Source organism: Chenopodium album, chromosome 11 (assembly GCF_948465745.1).
Source record: "Chenopodium album chromosome 11, dcCheAlbu1.1, whole genome shotgun sequence".
Lineage (NCBI taxonomy): Eukaryota > Viridiplantae > Streptophyta > Magnoliopsida > Caryophyllales > Amaranthaceae > Chenopodium > Chenopodium album.
Window position 1 is genome coordinate 29,998,975 of NC_137844.1, and position 19,894 is coordinate 30,018,868.

Sequence of the window (19,894 nt, forward strand, 5' to 3'; positions counted from 1 at the left end):
GTTTCGTTTTTACTTGTTGGGTTTTAAGACCATTGTCTTCACGGATCATGCGGCTCTCAAATATCTCTTTGCCAAAGAGGAATCTAAGCCAAGGTTGATTCGTTGGGTGCTCGAGCTTCAAACTTTTGACATTGAGATTAGAGATAAAAAAGGAGTGGAAAATGTTATGGCGGACCATCTTTCTCACCTTGAAGATTCCCAAATCCAAGATGATGGTTCTGCAATTGAAGATAGGATGCTTGATGACTCCTTATATGCTGTTAATGTGAAAGAGCTTCCATGGTTTTCTGACTTGGTAAACTACCTTGCATGTGGGGAGTTTCCGCCTTTACCCTCCAAACACCAAAAGAAGAAGCTCAAGAGAGAGGCTAGGCACTATTTGTGGGATGATCCCATCTTGTACAAAAGAGGAATTGATGGCTTGCTAAGGGGTTGTGTTCTAAATAAGGAGGTGCCATGTGTGTTTAAAATGTGTCATTCGGATCCTAGTGGTGGTCATATGGGTGTTTCTAAAACCGCCACTAAGATTCTTCAAAGTGGTTTGTGGTGGCCTCATCTCTTCAAGGACACATGGGGTTTTGTCAACACATGTGATCGATGTCAACGTATCGGGAACATCTCAAAGCGCAATGAAATGCCTCTGTTTTGGGGTTTTTTGTCCCTCGGGAGAGTTACAACTCGAAGACTGATCCTGCCGGCTCTGTACCTGCAAAATTAACGGAGACACCAGTTGGATGGTGCTCCGCCTCCAACGCTCAAGTTAGTAACTTGAAGTAGAGTAAAAGGTGCGGAAATTAAGGTGGGGATCTGCTTGGATTCCAAGCTCAGTTGTCTCTATCAAAGGGACGGTTTGCAATGAATACCTTAAAAAATCAACCTCCCCTCCAAAAGAGGGGAATCTCCCTATTTATAGGGTCCTTGGGAATTGCGCCCCTGATTAGGGTATCAAACCCTAATCATTGGTGGGCTGCGCCGTTCTACGGCTTTCTCGGGATTTGGGCCTGAAGGCCGACATTTTCCCAAATATCTGGGATGACACGTGTCAAGCGGCGAATGGTCCACTTTGGACTATCCTTGGGCTGACACGTGTCGCCCTCCGATTAGGCCACATGGCGGGGTAAAAATACCCTAAACATTTGCCCCTCACAGATGTGACGTGGCAATCCGCGTGGCATCTGTGACACATGTCACTCGCTGAATGATGGTAAATTTACCGCCAAAAAACTACTGTTCACCTTCTGGGTAAATTACGGGAGTACCCCTTCATTTACCCTCTTTATATAGCCGTTTGACCCTCATAATTTTGCTACGCCTTGCCAAAATTTCAGAGTTAACTTAGAATCTTGAAAGAGAGAACAGAAGTCATCCGTCTGAGTCAGGCGCAAATTCGAAGAACTCAGCCGCACCAACACAGGCGGAACCGTCTACCTTCAGATATCAAATCTAAAGGTACCGTCTCTGACTCTTTCAGCTCTTTTTTCATTTTTCCGTTTGTATATATTCCTTGCAATAAATGGATTCATCACCAACGCACACGGCACAACCTAGGGTAGAATCCAGCCGTTCACCAGGGACGGCTGAGTCTTGGACTGGTAGTGCCGTCTCTGGGTGTTGGGACCACCCTCATGCTTGGATTCCGACCATCTGCGCGTCTGTGCAGGACACAATGGCTCGGATTAAGCAGACGGCACGAGATCCAAATTACAGAAGCGATGACTCAGGCGATCAAACGTCTGAGGGGGAGACGTCTGGCTCTGGACACCAGACGGCTCCGGAGAGATCCCCTCCGCGCGGCCCCCCAACTCCCCCTGATTCCTTTTTGGAGGAGTGTGACCAAAGCGGGGAAGAGGACAATAACCAAGGCGGTGAGGAAGCCGCCTCAGCTTCAATTTCTTTGTCAGGGGAGGAGGCGAGAGATATTCTTAACATCCCCTCTTCTGAAAGCAGTGATGATCTTCCCCCGCTTGACGATAGTGAGGAAGAAGAGAGGAAGACGTGGAAAGAGAAAGATGACCCCTTTAGAATCCACGTCTCCTCAAAAGATATTGACCTTATGGAGAAGGGTCTCAAAAATTTCTTGAAGGCCCACCCAATGGGAGACGGGTGGAGTATAAGGGTGCCTCCCCCAGACGGAACCATTTCCTGGGAAGACTCTGAACGCAATGCAAACGGCTACTTTGGCTGTTATGAAGCAACGTTCAAGGCGGGTCTCCGCTTCCCCCTTCACCAGGCGGTGAAGTCAATCTTGAGAGGCTACGGCCTCGGAGTCTAGCAACTTACCCCCAATTCTTGGGCAAACATTCTGGGGTATGTTGCCGCCTGCGAATTCCAAGGGGTTCACCCCGGCTGGGAAGCATTCGCCAAGATGCACTATCTCAGTCGTACCCCAGGCGGGTATAGAGCGTGGTACACTCTGACCACGTTTCCCCAATACATGATGACCTTGGATAAGGTCTCCAAATTTGACGGCTGGAAGCACAGGTTCTACCTGTGCACGGCTCCTACCAGGCGGGAGAACTATGAACTCCGCCTGTACAATAAGAAGCCCGACCTTATGGGTCGGAAGTGCTGCCTTCCTCGAATCCCGGATGAGGATTTTGAAAAGATAATTGAGGCTGATCTCATCGGCCTCACAGACGCAACCCTGTCAACCGGGGAAACAATAAAGGTCTCGAAGAACTGGATCCCCAAGAGCGCCTGGCTCAGGGACGAGTGCTTCCTAGCCGCCTGCGGGCTAGGGCACATGTTTGATAGACGTATGCGCCCGACTCACTTCCGTCTGCAGTACTTTTGTATCGGAAATGAATTTCTTGATAATGTTCTAACTGCTTTCCCGTCTGATCTTGCAGAAGAAGCATTAAACATGTTGCCTGAAGAGAAGACACCCAGACGGTCTTCAGCGCAGATCCGCCGTGACTTGGCGGAGGCCCAGGCGCGAGACCTCAGGGCTAAGGTAACGCCTGACCTACTTTGTGAGTTAACTTTCAGTTTCCTCATTCCGTCTGCTGACATTAAGTTATAATTTTTTCAGGGAGGCAAGGTGGACAAGACGTTTGAGAGGAACCTCAAACGGGCCAGGGAGGAGACCCCCGTCTCTAACCCCAGCAAGTCCTCCAAGAAGGCCGCCTCCTCTGCTACTCCTACTGCTCCGCCTGGGAGGCAAATGAGGATTGGAGGGAGGAAGGAGCAAGTGTCAGGCTCCATTGGCCTTGACTTGGCCCAGCCTCTTCCTGCAACCGGGGGGCTCTCAACGGCTGTCAGCGGCTCCCGCCTGGCCGGCTCTGCAGGTAAGAACCCCTTTGAATCTCCGCCTGAGCTGGGATGGCCGCTGCGAGTGAAATCACACTCCCAGCAGACGTCATCCTCAGACGGTCGGAACCAGATAGGCGCTGCTTTAGTAACTCAGTCTGACGCTGATTGTGATGCAGATCAATCGCCTCGCTGGCCAGACGTCCAGAGGCATGTCAGGGCCATGCTGGACGCTGTAGGCAAACGGGATAAGGATGTTATCCCTGGGATTGAGACGTTCAATCTTGAACGTATCCTTTCCCTTCTGGCTGAGGTAATGTACTTAGCCATTTTCAATAACTTTTCTGTTTTCTGCTCCGCCTGCCTCCTTAACCTTGTTTAATTTGCAGGCCTTGCTGCGGGTAGACGGGCTCAAGCGTCCCTACACCCGCAAACGGGAAGAGGTAAGACGGGCAAAGCAGTCCGCCTCCACTGCCACTGATGTCGCTTTGCATTCCTCCATACTTAACGAACTTGAAACTAAAGCAACAGAAATGACGCAGGCGGCAAAGATTCAAGAGCTGGAAGCGGAACTGCAGGCGGTCAAAGAGAAGGCTGAGGCTGCAGAGACGGCCCAGAAGCAGGCGGAGGTGGATCTCCCTAAACTTAGGGAGGACCTCCAGAAGGCCCAAGAAAGCCTCCAGGCTCTTCAAGGAGTCTCTTCAGAGAATGCTGATCTGAAGAGCAAAGTGGCCAAGATGGAGGAGGCGGCAGCCAAAGCTCAAGAGAATTTTCGAGCAACCCTCCAGGCGGAGCAAAACCGTCTGGTTGCTGAGATGGCTGCCGATAATGAGGCTATGATGAAGATCGCCTGGGATGCCTTGAATCCTGGAAAGGATTATGGCGTCTGGGCCCTGGCTCACAAGTATGCAGACGAGGTCATCTACTTGAGAGAGAAAGGTGAGCCAGAACCGGAGTCCTTCCTCGCCTGGGCTGAGACGGAACAACCTGAGCCTGAAGATCCAGAGGCTCCAGAGGTTGAAATCGTGGATGATGGCGAGGAGAACCAGGAAGGGCCGCCTGCAGGCCAATGATTTAAGCGGCTGAGTGCCAAGTCTTCTCTTTTTTTCTACTTTTTTCTGCGGCTGTATGCCAAACAATTTACTTTTCCGGCCTGCGTGCCGAGTATTCTTGTCTCTTTACCGGCTGAGGAGCCGGGTTTATCAAACAATTGATCCATCCCAGCCGTTTGGCTGGGTGGAAAGTTCAATGAATGCAACCGACTGAGTCGGTTTTATAACTTTGCGCATGTGTTTGCACTTAAAAAATTTTTGCATTTGCAATTTTTTCTGCCTAACTTATCAAAAGTATGCGGCTGACCTTGCCCCTGGACGGCTGTGTGGTTGGTTCCAGGTGGAGCCGGTTGATTGACTTGGGGACGTCTGATGCTATAAAGAGCATGATATGTCTGTAAGTCAATCAATCACAGTAGTGATTGCCCCAAACCAAGTACACAGCCGTACATTAACAGGCGTTTCGGCGTCTAACTAGACGGTGTTTTCCGTCTTAGTAGACTTCATATAGCCATTGTACAACTCTTTGCCCCGAATGAGGATGTGTACAATTTTTTTTAAAAAACGCTAAGAAATGCAGCCGGTCTCCGACTGATGTCCTTAGACATCCGGGGTCCGAAGCTTGCTCTTTTTCTTACTGTTCAGGTCAGACGGCTATGGATGGCTGATTCAGCCGTCCAATGGTGGCCGTCTGCATTGACAGGGTAGGGAGGCAAATAGAGCCGCCTGACCCTTCATGGAGCAGGAAGGCAAATGCCGCCTGGGGGCAGGAGGCAAATGCCGCCTGGGGGCAGGAGGCAAATGGCCGCCTGACCCTTCATGGTGCAGGAAGGCAAATGCCGCCTGGGGGCAGGAGGCAAATGGCCGCCTGACCCTTCATGGTGCAGGGAGGCAAATGCCGCCTGGGGGTAGGAGACAAATGGCCGCCTGACCCTTCATGGTGCAGGAAGGCAAATGCCGCCTGGGGTGATTGTAATCCAATTATACTTTCAATGTCCTTCTACCCCATTGGGGGGACTTGTATAATTTCAAAAAGTAATCTAAGTAGGAACTTCAGTCGGTCACCGGCTGATGTCCTGTGGACATCCGGTGATCAAAACTTGGTCGTTCCTGAGATTGCTCAGGTCAGACGGCTATGGATGGCTAATTCAGCCATCCAATTGTGGCCGCCTGCATAGGTACGTAGAGTAAGCAGGTTGGCTTCTCTCTGCGACGATTGCACCCGGAGGGGTGTCGCCGGACGCCTTTGTCCATGTTGGGACAGGCGAATTTAGGTCGAAGTAGCCATCCGGCCATTGGCCTCTGGTCTTTTTATAGACCGGCTGTATAGCCACTAAGCGTGTCTATGCTTAGCTTACTTATCTGGCCATTGGCCTCTTCGTCAATCAGACGTTAATTCAATTTCCAAGAACTCAGAAAAACAAACAGGTGATCCGTCTGGGTTCAGACGGGAAACAAAATATGATAACAGAAAGCAACTTCTCATTAATGTGCTTCTTGTTTACAAAATTTACAAAATCTCAGAAGTAGTATTTTTTCAAATTATCTACATTCCAAGTTCTAGGCAGGCGCCTGCCGTCTGGAGTTTCCAGGCGATAGGTGCCGTTTCTTACTTCTTCATAAATCCGGTAGGGGCCTTCCCAATTAGGAGTTAGCTTTCCAAGCTCATTAGCCCTACCGGTTGCCTCCATTTTCCGTAACACTAGGTCGTCCACTTTCAAGGGACGCCTGTGTACTCTCTTGTTGTAGGCTCTTGTCATTCTCAGACGGTAAATCTCATGACGCAAGGCGGCATTGCCCCTACGTTCTGGAAGTGAATCCAATGCCAGGCGCATTGCCTCCCAGTTTGCCTCTTCATCATATAACATGACTCTGAGAGTCTGCTCATAGTGTTCAATGGGCAAGACGGCTTCAGCACCGTAAACCATGAGAAATGGGGTTTCTCCGGTTGACCCCTTTGCTGTTGTCCGGATGGCCCATAGGACATGGATTAATTCCTCAGCCCATAAGCCACCGGCTCTTTCAATTTTCTTCTTTATGCCGTCTGAGATCAGCTTGTTGAAGGCTTCAACTTGGCCGTTTGCTTGGGGACGGCCGACTGATGCGAAACAGGTTGAGATCCCTTGATCTCCCAACCAAGTTTTTAGCTGAGGCGTCTCAAACTGAGGGCCATTATCAAACACCATGGACATAGGTACCCCATACCGGGTGATGACATTCTTCCAGATGAAGGAAATGACGTCTGATGTCTTGATATTCTTTACCGCCTCAGCCTCTACCCACTTGGTGAAGTAATCCACAGCCACCAAGATATAACGCTTACCGCCTGGTGCAGGCGTGTAAGGACCTAAAATGTCCATGCCTCATTTTGCAAACGGAATTGGGCTATGGATGACCGTCAGATCAGTAGCCGGGCGGTGAATAAGTTTGCCAAATTTCTGGCACTTGTCACATTTTCTCACCAATTCTTTGGCGTCTGCCTCTAGAGTAGGCCAAAAGAATTGCCGTCTGGCTCTGACGGCTAGAGATCTGCCGCCTATGTGGGAGGCGCAGAACCCCGAGTGCAAGTCTTCGAGAACTTCCTTCCCCTTCTCTGGGGTTACACACTTCAATAGAGGCTTAAGAAACCCCGCCTTGAAGAGTTCTCCATTTCTCAACTCAAAGCTTGCAGCTCGCTTTTTCAGAACGGCTGCCTCCTTTGGCGAATCAGGGAGCATGCCGTCTGAGAGGTACGCCCGGATGCCATCTATCCAGGTGGAGCTTCGGTCTAGGACTCCAATAGGATCTTCAAAGATGCTTCTTTTTTCAAGTACTTCCCAGAAGACTGACCGAGGCGTATCATGGCAGGCGGAAGATGCAAGCTTCGATAGCGCATCCGCCTGGTTATTGTCAGACCTGGGCACTTGATTCAGCCGGAACTCCTCAAGTGACCCAGCCTCTTCTTTGACCGCCTGAAGATATTTGATCATAGCCGGGTGAGTTGCCTCATATGCTCCCTGATACTGGCTAACGACCAACTGCGAATCTGAGTAGGCGTCAATTTTTGTTGCCCCTGCCGCCTTACACATACGGATTCCGGCTAGCAGGGCTTCATATTCCGCCTCATTGTTTGAGGCCTGAAAATTGAACCGTAGTGCATACTCATATTTGTCCCCTTCAGGAGACTCATAAATTACGCCTGCACCACAGCCGTTCTTCGTAGAACTCCCGTCTACATACACTTTCCAAACCTGATCAAGATTATCCGGAGCCACCGGACGGGTCATTTCCACAATGAAGTCGGCAAACGCCTGACCTTTCACTACCTTTCTTGGTTCGTAAATGATTTCAAGACTTTGCATTTCAATAGCCCATTTTAGCATTCTTCCGGATGACTCCAAGGTAGACATTGGCCGCTTGAGTGGCTGGTCGGTGTAAATTACCACCGGATGAGCCAGAAAGTAAGGCTTCAATCTTTTGAATGCCATGTACAAAGCAAAGCCAAAATTTTCAACCAGGGGGTACCGGAGTTCAGCATTTTTAAGAACATGGCTAATGAAGTAAACCGGGAGCTGAACGCCGTCTCGCTCTGCAAGGAGAACGGCACTGAGAGCATGGTCTGAGACGGCCAAATACATATACAACGTCTCCCTAGGTAGAGGACTGACCAACCTAGGCAGAGAGTGCAAATGCTCTTTTAGCTTCTGGAATGCCGTCTCAGCATCGTCTCCCCATTCAAACCTGGTTTTCTTCCTGATTGCTTGGAAGAAGTAAAGGCATTTGTCACCTGACCGGCTGAGGAACCTCCCCAAGGCGGCCAGGCAACCAGTCAGCCTCTGGACTTCCTTGACAGAACGGGGTGACTTCATGTCAATTACCGCCTGTATCTTTTCGGGGTTAGCCTCTATCCCCCTTTGATCAATCAGGAATCCGAGAAACTTCTCAGACTCAACACCAAAGACGCATTTCTTGGGGTTTAACATGACCTTATGCCGCCTGAGGGTGGTGAATGTTTCTCGGAGATCAGCAAGGTGATCCGCCTGTTGCTTGGATTTGACTATCATGTCATCAATGTACGCCTCCACATTCCTCCCAAGTTGATTGATGAAGACCGTATTAATCATTCGTTGGAAGGTGGCAGGCGCATTCTTCAAGCCAAACGGCATCACAGTATAACAGAATAACCCCAAATCAGTGACGAAGGCCGTCTTCTCTTGATCTTTTTTCCAGAGGGGTATCTGATGGAAGCCGGAGTAGGCATCCATGAAGCTCATCAAGGCGTGACCGGCTGTAGAGTCGACCAGACTGTCGATCTTTGGAAGCGGGTAACTGTCCTTTGGACACGCCTTATTGAGGTCTGTGTAATCAACACACATGCGCTAGGTCCCATTCGGTTTCTTAACAAGGACCACATTGGCCACCCAGTCGGGGAAATTGCAGGGCCGAATGAACCTGGCGTCTAGCAGCTTTTTGATTTCGGCAGCTGCCGCCTGACTTCTTTCCTCGCCATGGTTTCTTTTCTTTTGCCGGGTGGGCTTCTTTTTGGGATCCACGGCGAGTTTGTGGACAGCGAGATCCGGGCTGACGCCTGGCATCTCTTCCACTTCAAAGGCAAAGATGTCTTTGAATTCTTTCAGCAGAAGGTGCAAGTCTGCACCCAGAGCAGCATTAGCAGCCGTCCCAACCTTCACCGTCCGCTCTGGACGGCTGTCGTCCAGAACGAGATCAATGTGTTCTCCAGCCGGTTGGGGACGGAGCTCGTCTGACCGTTCGCCGGCCAGTGATTGCTATTTTTTCTCTTTTTTCACCTCCACCAGCAGAGGCGCTTTTCTCTTCTTACCAACGGCTGGTGGGGCAGGGTTGGCATCCTTGACAGCGTCAAGGTCTATTGGTTCCTTCCCTTGGCCGTCTGAGGCCACAGTATCTTTAACGGCTGAGAGATAACACTCCCGAGCCGTCTTCTGATCCCCGTTCAGGGAACCAACAGAGCCATCATCCCGCTCATACTTGACAAGCATGAGAGACGGGATGATCACCGCCTTGGTTTCGTTGAGGGTTGGCCTACCAAGGATAATATTGTAGGCGGTCAACTCCTCCACGACCAAGAACCTGACGACAACATGCCGTCCCTGGCCTTTTTCTCCCAGCCGGATGGGCAAATCAATTCTGCCGGCTGGGTAGACCATCCCACCCCCAAAACCAACCAAGGGGTGGGTAACCGAATGCATGCTGCTGGAGTTGTACTTCAGCTTCTGTAGGCACCGGAGGCTGATGATGTCCGACGAGCTGCCGGTGTCAATAAGGATCCGTCCAACCAGCTGGTTGGCAACCTTACATTCAATGACGACCGGGTCGTCATGCGGACGGCGGACGCTGCCCCTGTCCTTCTCAGTTATGAGGACGTCTGGGAAGGTGGAGGAGGCAGACGCCTGCTCATCATCATCCTTGTCCATCTTTCGAAGATGGCTCTTGGTGCCCTGGATGGTAGGGCCACCACATGAAAATCCGCCTGCTATAGTGTAGACCGGATCCTTATCTGTATCCGAACTATTAGCCGGCTGGGTAGCCTTGGAGGACTGACCCTCGCTCTTCTTTTTTGCCCCGACTGGGGACTTAGAAATGTAGGACTTTAAAAGCCCTTTGTCAGCCAGACGGTCCAACGTCCGCTGCAGACTAAAGCAGTCGTTGGTGTCATGGCCAACCTCCTCATGGAACTGGCAATATTTATTTTTGTTCCGTGACTGGACGGAGCTCTTCATTGGATTCGGCTTCTCAATGGACAGCCGGTCCTTTACCTCCATGAGGATGGAGTTGCGGTCTTTGTTAAACTCGTACTTGGGGACGTACGGTTTAACCTCTTTCTTCTTCTTCTGGGACGGCTGCTCAGAATCGCTGACCGCCCAGACTTCTTTTCTCTTTCCGCTCTTTTCTTTTTTATTACCCGGCTGAGCTGGCCGGCTGTCGCTCTGTTTGTCAGACTTCTTGGAGTCTGACTGGCCACCAGGCGTGCAGAGGTCGGTAGCCTGTATATAGCTTTCCGCCTCCCTCAGGGCCGCCTGTAGCGTAAATGCCCCTTTTCTGACAAGGTCGAACTTAAAAGCCGACCCGTCTCTCAGACCCTTGAAAAAGTCTGTGAATGCTACCTCGTCAGACAGCCCCTGGATCTGTATTCTAACCAGGTTGAACCGCCTGACATAGGCGCGTAGCCCTTCTCTCTCACCCTGCCTAACGGTGCTCAAATCAAGGCTCGTTTTCTTGGCAGGAATGTTCATTGAGAAGTTGGTAGCAAAAAAGAAGGCTAGCCTCTTGAAGCTATCAACAGAACCGGCTGGCAAGTTGCCAAACCACTGCTGGGCAATGCCCTTCAGTGTAGCCGGGAAACAACGACACCAGGTGGCATCGTCCCACCCCTGTAAGCACATGAGGTTGGTATATGCCATCAGGTGGTCTTCCGGGTTGGTGGTACCATCATAGGTGCCCACCAAAACATTCTTAACCTTGGTCGGCTGAGTCGCCTCGGTTATATTGGCTGCAAAGGCAGACGGCTGTTCGCCTAGCCTCATTAGCCGAAGTTGCCAGTCCAGAGGCTGAGTAGGAGTATATGCCGCCTGACCTCCAAAAGGAGGTGGCTGCATGAACTGGAGGCCATATTGCCCATACTGCGCCTGAGGTGCGTATGGTATAGACCCTATCATTAGCTGAGGTTCGGTGTTGACGGTTTTACCGCCTGTCCGACTCTCATGCAAGGACACAGAGTTCCTTGCAGAAGCTTGCTTGAAGCTGTCTGGAAAGCTCGAAGTGGAAGCTGACTCAGACTGCTGCCGCCTCCTTCGATCGATGACTTGTCGTGCATCGAAGGTAGACGCATTTTGTGCCTCCGGCTGGGGTCGCCGGGGCATCAGAATCTTAGACCAGTCAAGCGTTGCGGCTGCCTTCTCCTTTGGATGAGGAGTTGGCTGCCTGTCCTTGACCGGCTTCTTCTTCTTTCCAGAAGTAGGAGTCTTTTTAGCCGGCTAACTCTTGCTAGAGCCTGCCTTGTTTTTGTTGATCATAGCCTTGATTTCACCTTTGAAAGAGGTCATGAATCTCATGAGCTCATCTCGGGTGACTGGGGCTTGACCTTTGGCCTTCTGGGTTTCCCCGTCTGGCCTTCCAGGTGGGCGCCTGCTTGGGCCCGCCTGGTCTTCATTTCGCTCCAGTTGATCCCTGGAACGAATAGATTTAGAGATGAGAGATCCATCCCTAGAGATGTAAGTCTCAACATCATTATCTTCCTCCTCATCCTTCTCCTCAGTGAATACCTCTGGCTGAGGCTGAGGTGGAGGCTGGGGGATTTCGAACCCGACCGGTTGAATAACCGGTTGCAAGTCATCCAAGTTACCCGTCTGGGTACCCGGACGTAGAGAGGTAGAATTGAGAATCGGTACAGAGTTTTGAACCATCTTGAGGTACTCTCCCCACAGACGGCGCCAAATGTTTTGGGGTTTTTTGTCCCTCGGGAGAGTTACAACTCGAAGACTGATCCTGCCGGCTCTGTACCTGCAAAATTAACGGAGACACAAGTTGGATGGTGCTCCGCCTCCAACGCTCAAGTTAGTAACTTGAAGTAGAGTAAAAGGTGCGGAAATTAAGGTGGGGATCTGCTTGGATTCCAAGCTCAGTTGTCTCTATCAAAGGGACGGTTTGCAATGAATACCTTAAAAAATCAACCTCCCCTCCAAAAGAGGGGAATCTCCCTATTTATAGGGTCCTTGGGAATTGCGCCCCTGATTAGGGTATCAAACCCTAATCATTGGTGGGCTGCGTCGTTCTACGGCTTTCTCGGGATTTGGGCCTGAAGGCCGACATTTTCCCAAATATCTGGGATGACACGTGTCAAGCGGGGAATGGTCCACTTTGGACTATCCTTGGGCTGACACGTGTCGCCCTCCGATTAGGCCACATGGCGGGGTAAAAATACCCTAAACAGCCTCAACAGCCAATCCTTGAGTTGGAAGTATTTGATGTTTGGGGAATTGATTTCATGGGACCGTTTCCTTGTTCTTATGAGAACCAATACATTCTTGTGGTGGTAAATTATGTGTTAAAATGGGTTGAGGCCATTGCCTCCTACTCAAATGACCACAAGGTGGTGATGAAATTGTTTAAGAAGATCATTTTCCCAAGGTTCGGTGTTTCAATGGCGGTGATTAGTTACAATGGCTCACATTTTGTGCACAATGCTTTTCGGAAGATGTTGAAAAAGCATTGGGTTCATCAACATTTTTGGCCTTCCTTATCACCCTCAAACAAGTGGTCAAGTTGAGGTGTGAAATCGTCAAATCAAGCTGATTCTTGAGAAGATGGTTGCTAGAAATTGAAAAAATTAGGCGAACAAACTTGATGATGCCTCGTGGGCATATCGAACGACATTTAAGACCCCTATTGGCACCACTGCATATCGTCTTGTCTATGGCAAATCTTGCCATTTGCCGGTGGAACTTGAACACCGTGCTCTTTGGGAGATCAATAAAATCAACTTTGATTTAGCAAGTGCGGGCGAGCAACGGTGGTTAGATCTTAATGAAGCATAGGAGCTTCGACTTAATGCATATGATTGTGCTAGCACGTATAAAGCGCATTCTAAGGATGCTTACGACAAGATTATCGAGAAAAAGGAGTTTTGTGTTGGTGACAAGGTCCTCCTCTACCATTCCAAGATGAAATTGTTCCCCGAAAAGCTCATGTCTAGATGGAGTGGTCCTTTCATGGTGCATGAAGTCTTTCCTAATGGAGTTGTGGAAATTTATTCAATGGATTCATCATCTCCTTCCAAAGTCAATGATCACCGGCTTAAGAAATATTGTGATGGTGTTTTTGTTGGCCTTGTTCATAGAATGACTCTTTATAACCCCCATGAGAAGGGGTGGAGAACGTCAAGCTAATGACGTTAAATAAGCGCTTCTCGGGAGGGAAACCGACTTCCTAATTTTCTTTCCATTTTTCTTTTGATTTTATCTTTCCTCTTGATGCTTATGAACTAACTTATTTTCTTTGTTTGTTGTAAATTTAGGTAGTTATGAGATGATGGAGGTTAGTTTGCCAACAATCTTAGTAGAATATTTTGAAGATGAAGTGTCCTTGTGCTTATTAGAAAGTCTGAGTAAGAATTGAGATTTGGTGAGTTCAAGATGGTGGGTACATGAATTATGGATGTTGAACCCATTGAAAAGGGGCTTTAGAAACTTCCTATGTTCGTGTTTATCATCATCATGGGTGTTGTGTGCACTGTTGTGCGCACCAAAAATTGCTCAAGCATAAGGAGCCTAGAAAGGCGCTTCCCCCTTAAACGCACCCCCTTTCTCTTTTCTCTCTCTCCTATTTCATTTTTCATTGTATTGTTGAAGCATTATTCCTATTTTGGCTACTATATTTCATCATTAAATCGTCATTTTTCAATTTTCTTAGTTGATAATCACTTCAAATACTCAATTTTATGCTTTGAAATTGATTTTCTCTCTCCAAAGTTGAGGATTTGGGTATTGTTGATTGGGGTTTTTGGAACTTGCAAGTTTGGGGTTAATTGCTAGAAGTTGTGCTTTGCTCTCCATTTCATTTGAATTAAACTATCACTCAAGGTATGAATTTTTTGTTTCAATTGATTTACATGTTAAATTTCACACCTTGTTTTATGTTGTTGGATTTGAATGTTATGGTGTATGCTTTAATGGTGTTTCTACTTTTCCTATTTCATGTCCCCAAATTTTGCTTTCATGTATTTATTGGTGAATTTATGAACTTGTGATGCTATAATTTTGCTTGATTGTGCTACTATTTTGCTATCACCATTATTGTTGGTCTTCACTTTCTTTGAAGTGGTCATAGAGCTTATAGATGTTGTTCACCCTCTTTGTATGGATTTTGTTACTCACTCTTGGTTCTTAATTGGCTTGTGAATCCTTGCTTAAATTTTTGTTTGAATGTGCTTACATACTTGCTATGTGACATTTTATTCATTCTAGCTCAATGATTGTTTTGGATTCATCCATTTTGGTTATCAAACTTGTGGAGAGAACAATATCTTTCTTGCCTTTGATATATTATCTTGGTTTGTTTGTGTAGATGGCTCCCCTCCGACGTCCTAAACGATCCCGTGGATTTAATTCCCGTGAGGTGGTGCCACCCCCACCAAATGTGAGTGAGACCAGCGGTATTGAATTTGTTGGGTTTCGATGAGTCCGACTCACCGCGGAAGAAAACCCGAGCCAAGATCACACTCACAATAATTATAATCATACATCATAAATAACTTAAACAACAAGATTAAGAAATAGATTAATACCTTTGGCGCATGCTTCACTCACTAAAAGAGCTCTTACTTCGAAAGCTCTAACTCTCGCTCGCACGAGAACCTCCAACGGAAGTTCACCCACAACTCGACCCCGAAAATGGTCCAATGCTTAGGGGTTAGCTAAGCCTGACCTAAACCCGAGTAATTATATGTGTTCAAAGGTTTTCTCAATGGAGAAGCCTTTTTCAAAACCTTACTCAAGTGAACAATCCCAAGGTATGCCTTGGCTAGTAATTATATGGAGTGCTTCCTTGTGAATTCCACTCATCTTTTAATGTGGGACTTTTTCACAAAAAGATCCCAGATAGACAGAATGTTGAATTTAATCCTTAGTCAAATAAACCAAGGAATAACAAAGTAACAAGTGTCACATGGTTAGGTGAAGACCACTTCCTCACTTGCTCCCTAACGCCACTCATATGCATTGTGATCTAACAATGTGAAACCTATTCTTGAGCCCCAAGTTAGGTTCGGTTGGCCCGCCACCTTTTGGATCGTGTCCATCACCCGCCACCCGGAGGCTGCCAACGTGGCACGCTTTAACTTGGTGGCTGCCACGTGTGCTCCCACATGGCACGACGCCACCATGGTGGCTGTCACGTGGTGCGCTGCCACTAGGTGGCTGCCACGTGTGCTGCCACATGGCGCTGCCACGTGTACTGCCATGTGGCGCACTTCTATTTGGCGCGCTTATCTATAGTTTCGCGCGGCTAAGGTTATTACTTGTTACTTGAAGCATTTTCCCGTCTCGCCAATTTCTAAATTTTGGCTCGACTTTTAAGATTCGGTTCCGACGCCCTAAGCTCGGAATCCGATGTCTTTGTTCACAATACTCGGGTGACTCATTAATTCCTTCCGAGTTAATTCATCGCATCGGTTCGTTAGTTGCTTGGGTGTGACCCGAAGGGTTCAGTCAAGATTAAGCTGTAATATTAATTATACATTAATATTACTCATCGGAAACGCCCTCCACCCAGGCATTCCGATCACTTGACCTGACTGAATAATTAACTTTCTAATAATTCCGAACCCTCTATTAGAATAATATACTAGTTCGAAGGACATTATTCCATTCAATCTCCCACTTGTCCTTTCGGACCAGTGCGCTTTTAGTGTATAGCCTTTTTCCTATGTCACTTAATGTCTTTTCATGAACTATAAGGTAAGATTAATTCGTCATCCTAATTATGTCCAGAAATGTTTCTCGATCTCGAGTTCGACTGTCAACAAACAGATGATTTCTAAAATCCATCCGAGAACGGCCATGCATTTTACAGTCTCGCTCTTCGAGAGGCCTTGTAAACAACAAAGACATCTTCCCTATTTTAGTAGGGGGCCATTCCTAGTCTTGTAATGGAGCTTCTTTTATTAAGAGGACCTAGCCGCCCGAGTGTTTTCGTTATAATCCCCTTTTACGGCAGACGTTTGACTACATTAAAGCGAACTAGTACTCAAACAAGAGAACTCACAATACTCATGGTCGAGGAAATAGGTTCCAATAGCCATAATGAGAGAATACTTATCCCGAAACACTAAGATTAGCAAAGTAATAATAACTAAACCTATGCAATAAGTGAACGACAACATTCACAATTGCAAGAACGAAATCAAGCATATTAGATATGGGTGTGATTTCTATAAATGTTACTCTTAAAGCATTTAGAAAAACCATTTATCATAAGATGAACCATTCAGGTTTTGGAGAAATTTAAAATTTCAAGCAATTTTATCACTCGGTTTGCTATTTAATTATGGTTTAGGATTAAATAATGAGTCTGCATTGCACTTTCCAAGGAAGTGGTTTAACTTCCGAGGTACATGCAGAGAGTTACTGGAGTTTATGACGCCCGTTCGCATTCCGTCATAAATAGTAGGGCATTTACACGGATTCCGTCAAACTAAAGAGTTTAACCGTTTGACTTCTAGGTTAAATTCTTTTAATTTTAATCCTGTGGCACTCTTTAGTCGGGAATAATTTTTACCATTTTACCCCTCCAACTTTTACCTATAAATAGCAAGGGTTTAACCTTCATTTTTTACTTTGGATTTTTTTGCTTTCTAGAGAGAATTTAGAGCCTCTAGAGAGAGAAAGTTACTTCTTCCTAGATTCTTCAAGAGCTCCGCCGCACATTCGAGTTTTCCGTTCAGGACTTTGAGTTTTCCGGCCTTTCTTCATCCAAGACCTCCCAAGCACTGTTCAAGTTTTTCAACCTTCTACTCAGACGAAGGTAACCGAATACTCTTCCTTTCTTCTTTAATTTTCTTTTAATTTTTTGCTTAATTTTTTCAAACATCCGAGATCAACACTCGGCCTCGTCCGTTTCTCCTCATGAGGCTGTCTGTTCGCTTGGGACTAAGGAATCTAGAGTGGACGGGGACGAGTCCTCGTCTTTATGGAGTGGGTCCATTTCTAGTGTGTACCAACTCACCCCTACCTATTCTTTTGTGTCCCTGCAGCCGAACATGGCGCTTAGGAGGCAAACGCACGACCTTCATGCCGCAAAAAATCCTGACGGCACTCTTATTCAACCTTTGGCCTCCTATGATCCGAACAACTCAGACGTGGGGACCAACCCCTTAAACACAAACACAGACACCACCACTACTATTGGTGGTAGTGCGTGCTCGGTGGTCGAGGTGACCAGCACTTTTGAAGAGCGCCAGAATCAATTAGGCACCTCAACTTCTAGGAGGGGTCCGAGTGTAAACCGCGCCTTATTTGCTAACTCGATCCTTGGAGCGGACGAGTTACCGACTTCTTTGCCTTGCTCTCCTCCTAGGACGGTCGTAGGTCGACCTGAACAAGATCAGCCCGAGTAGTCATGGCACCACCACCATATTCAATTTGGCCAAAATCGACCACAGACTTCGGTGGCTGCTCATGCACAATTCCAAAACCAGCCAGGCCCTTCTGCTGAGGCCGGGCGAACTCTTGCTCCCCCCTTCTTTAAAGCTCTCAGGTCGGCAAAACCTAGTGTCGGAATAGTAATTACTGAACCCACCGACTCCCCCCACCCCGTTCCATTTGGAAGTAACAATTCTTAGGTTGGGGCAAGAGACAAGTGCAAGGCCCCTTTAGTGCCCGAAGAACCAGGAATGGCCGAGCTAAGGCGGGGCTCGGTTGGAGGAAGTTCCGCTGAGGCGGAATAGTTGGAAAGGGTTTTATCTCAAGACTTTGGTTCCGCGAGGGACCCTGAACTTCAGCTGGCCGAACATTAGGCTGAAAATGCTGCCGCCGAGGCAGAGGAAGAAGTGAATGACTTATACAACCCCTACGACTGTATGATTGGGGACGTAGCCCTAGCGTACCTCAATGAACGGTTTGAGGAATGGAGGGAATCCCTCATGCTGGGGGAGGCTTTCGGATAAGGCCTCCTCAAACCTCTGGGTTGGTTGCTGCCTCGGACGACCCTAGGATCATCCGCCGAGGCTTCAATGTATATAGGGCAGCCCTTAAGGTTGGTCTCCGCTTCGCTCTTCACCCATTCCTCTAGAAGCTGCTGGACGAATATCAAATTGCCATGGTCTAGCTAGCGCCGAACAGATGGGCCAATATTTTTGGATACTTGGTGAACTGTCTAAGGATGGGTTTCACCCCTAACTTCCCAGCCTTTTGCGCCATGCACAACATGGTGAAGCTGGACGCTTTCTCGGACGGGTGGTTTGTCCTAAGCACCCGGCCAGAGTTCATGGTGTGCATGAATAAGCCGTCCAAGTGGCGCGACTGGAAGTAGAGGTTTTACCTCAAAAAGACGGGGGACAAGGAGTTCAATAGAAAGATAAACAATTTCAACTCCTCCCCCATTCAGCTTGGACGAGGGGATCAGCAGCCGACTCGCCCCCTAATTCACCCGGACCATGTTAATCAGCTTGACTATTTCAGGGTGAAGCGGGTATTTAGAGAGGGGCGCCGGGTGCCTGTTATTCCCAGGTTGATCCCATTAGTGAATTGGTTAAGGGATCCCCTGTTCATGTCCTCATTTGGCCTGCTTCGAAACTTCCCTCCAGGTTGACTTTTGCATCATGCATCATTAACTATGCTTTTCCTTAGAAAATTCTTCTAACTCTTTTTCTCTTGTTTGTAACAGAGCAAGCCATGTCTCAGCTTGATTCGGCTTAGAAAGGTGAAATGGACATGAACGAGTTCAACATGGAGCGCTACAAGCTCATGCGAGCTCAATATGAGGCGACAAAGGGGGGGGGTACAGTTGCTCTCTTTGCCTTGAGCTTTTACTTCTGTTTTTTTTTTTGTTGCGTCCGACTAGCTATACTTTAGTGGACTTCGTTTTTAACTTGATTCGGTTGCTACATGTTTTCCACTTCTGGCCGAGTGAATTTTGATTGTAGGTTTCTTGCTACATTCCTATTCGAACGGCTAATATATTAGCTGAAACTTTACCCCTAGCCAAGTGAACTTGAATTGTACACTCTTTATTGCAATTCTGCTTGGCCAGGTTCTTTAAGTACTCATGCCGAGTAACTTTCTATTCATGCTTCTTTCCTTTGATGCTATTCGTACGGTGGTTTCTAACTGAACCCTTTTTCTATCTTTTCAGTAGCTACCTCTAGACCTGCGAGGAAGCGGCCGGCACCTGCTTCAAAGGATGATGAGTCATCCAATGCTCACAAGGTTTCGGCGTCTAGAACACCGGCGACAACCTAAAGGAGAGCAACCCCAGCTGGTTCTTGATGGGGACTCCAAGCCTTTTGAGCCACCTTCGTCCGAGGTGGCAAAAAAAGAGCACGTCCGCAAGGACGTAGGGGATGTGCCGACCCCGGACAACACAGCCGGCCAAGACTCAACTCCGCATGTTGAGTTTTTGGGAACTAAGCCTTCCGGTTCCCAAACTAAAGGGGAGCTGCCCTCTCCGCCTAAGACGGCCGAGCAGACTCAGCTGTCGCCTCCTCCTGAGGGGCGTCCGCGCTTTGCAAATCTCTTAGAAGGTACTTGTACCTCTTCGTCCTTTCCTTTCTAACTTTTTCTTTTCTTCAGAGTTCTAACTTGCTTTTATTTTGCAGAAACTTCTGAGGATTTGGACGTTCGTCCCCCTGGTTCATCCTCAACTGGGGCTGAAGGCAAGACTGTCTGAGATGCTATTCAAATGGCCGTCCCGGTCGACACTCAAGATAAATACCGGGGTATCCATGATGGGCACCTAGGTCCAATGATCAACAGATGCGTCGAGGTAATCTTCTGGTTCTTTGGTCAATTTACTTAGCCAAATTTCTATTATTTTGTTTTCCTTTACTAATTTTTCTTATTCGTCCGCATCTTCTCCTTAGG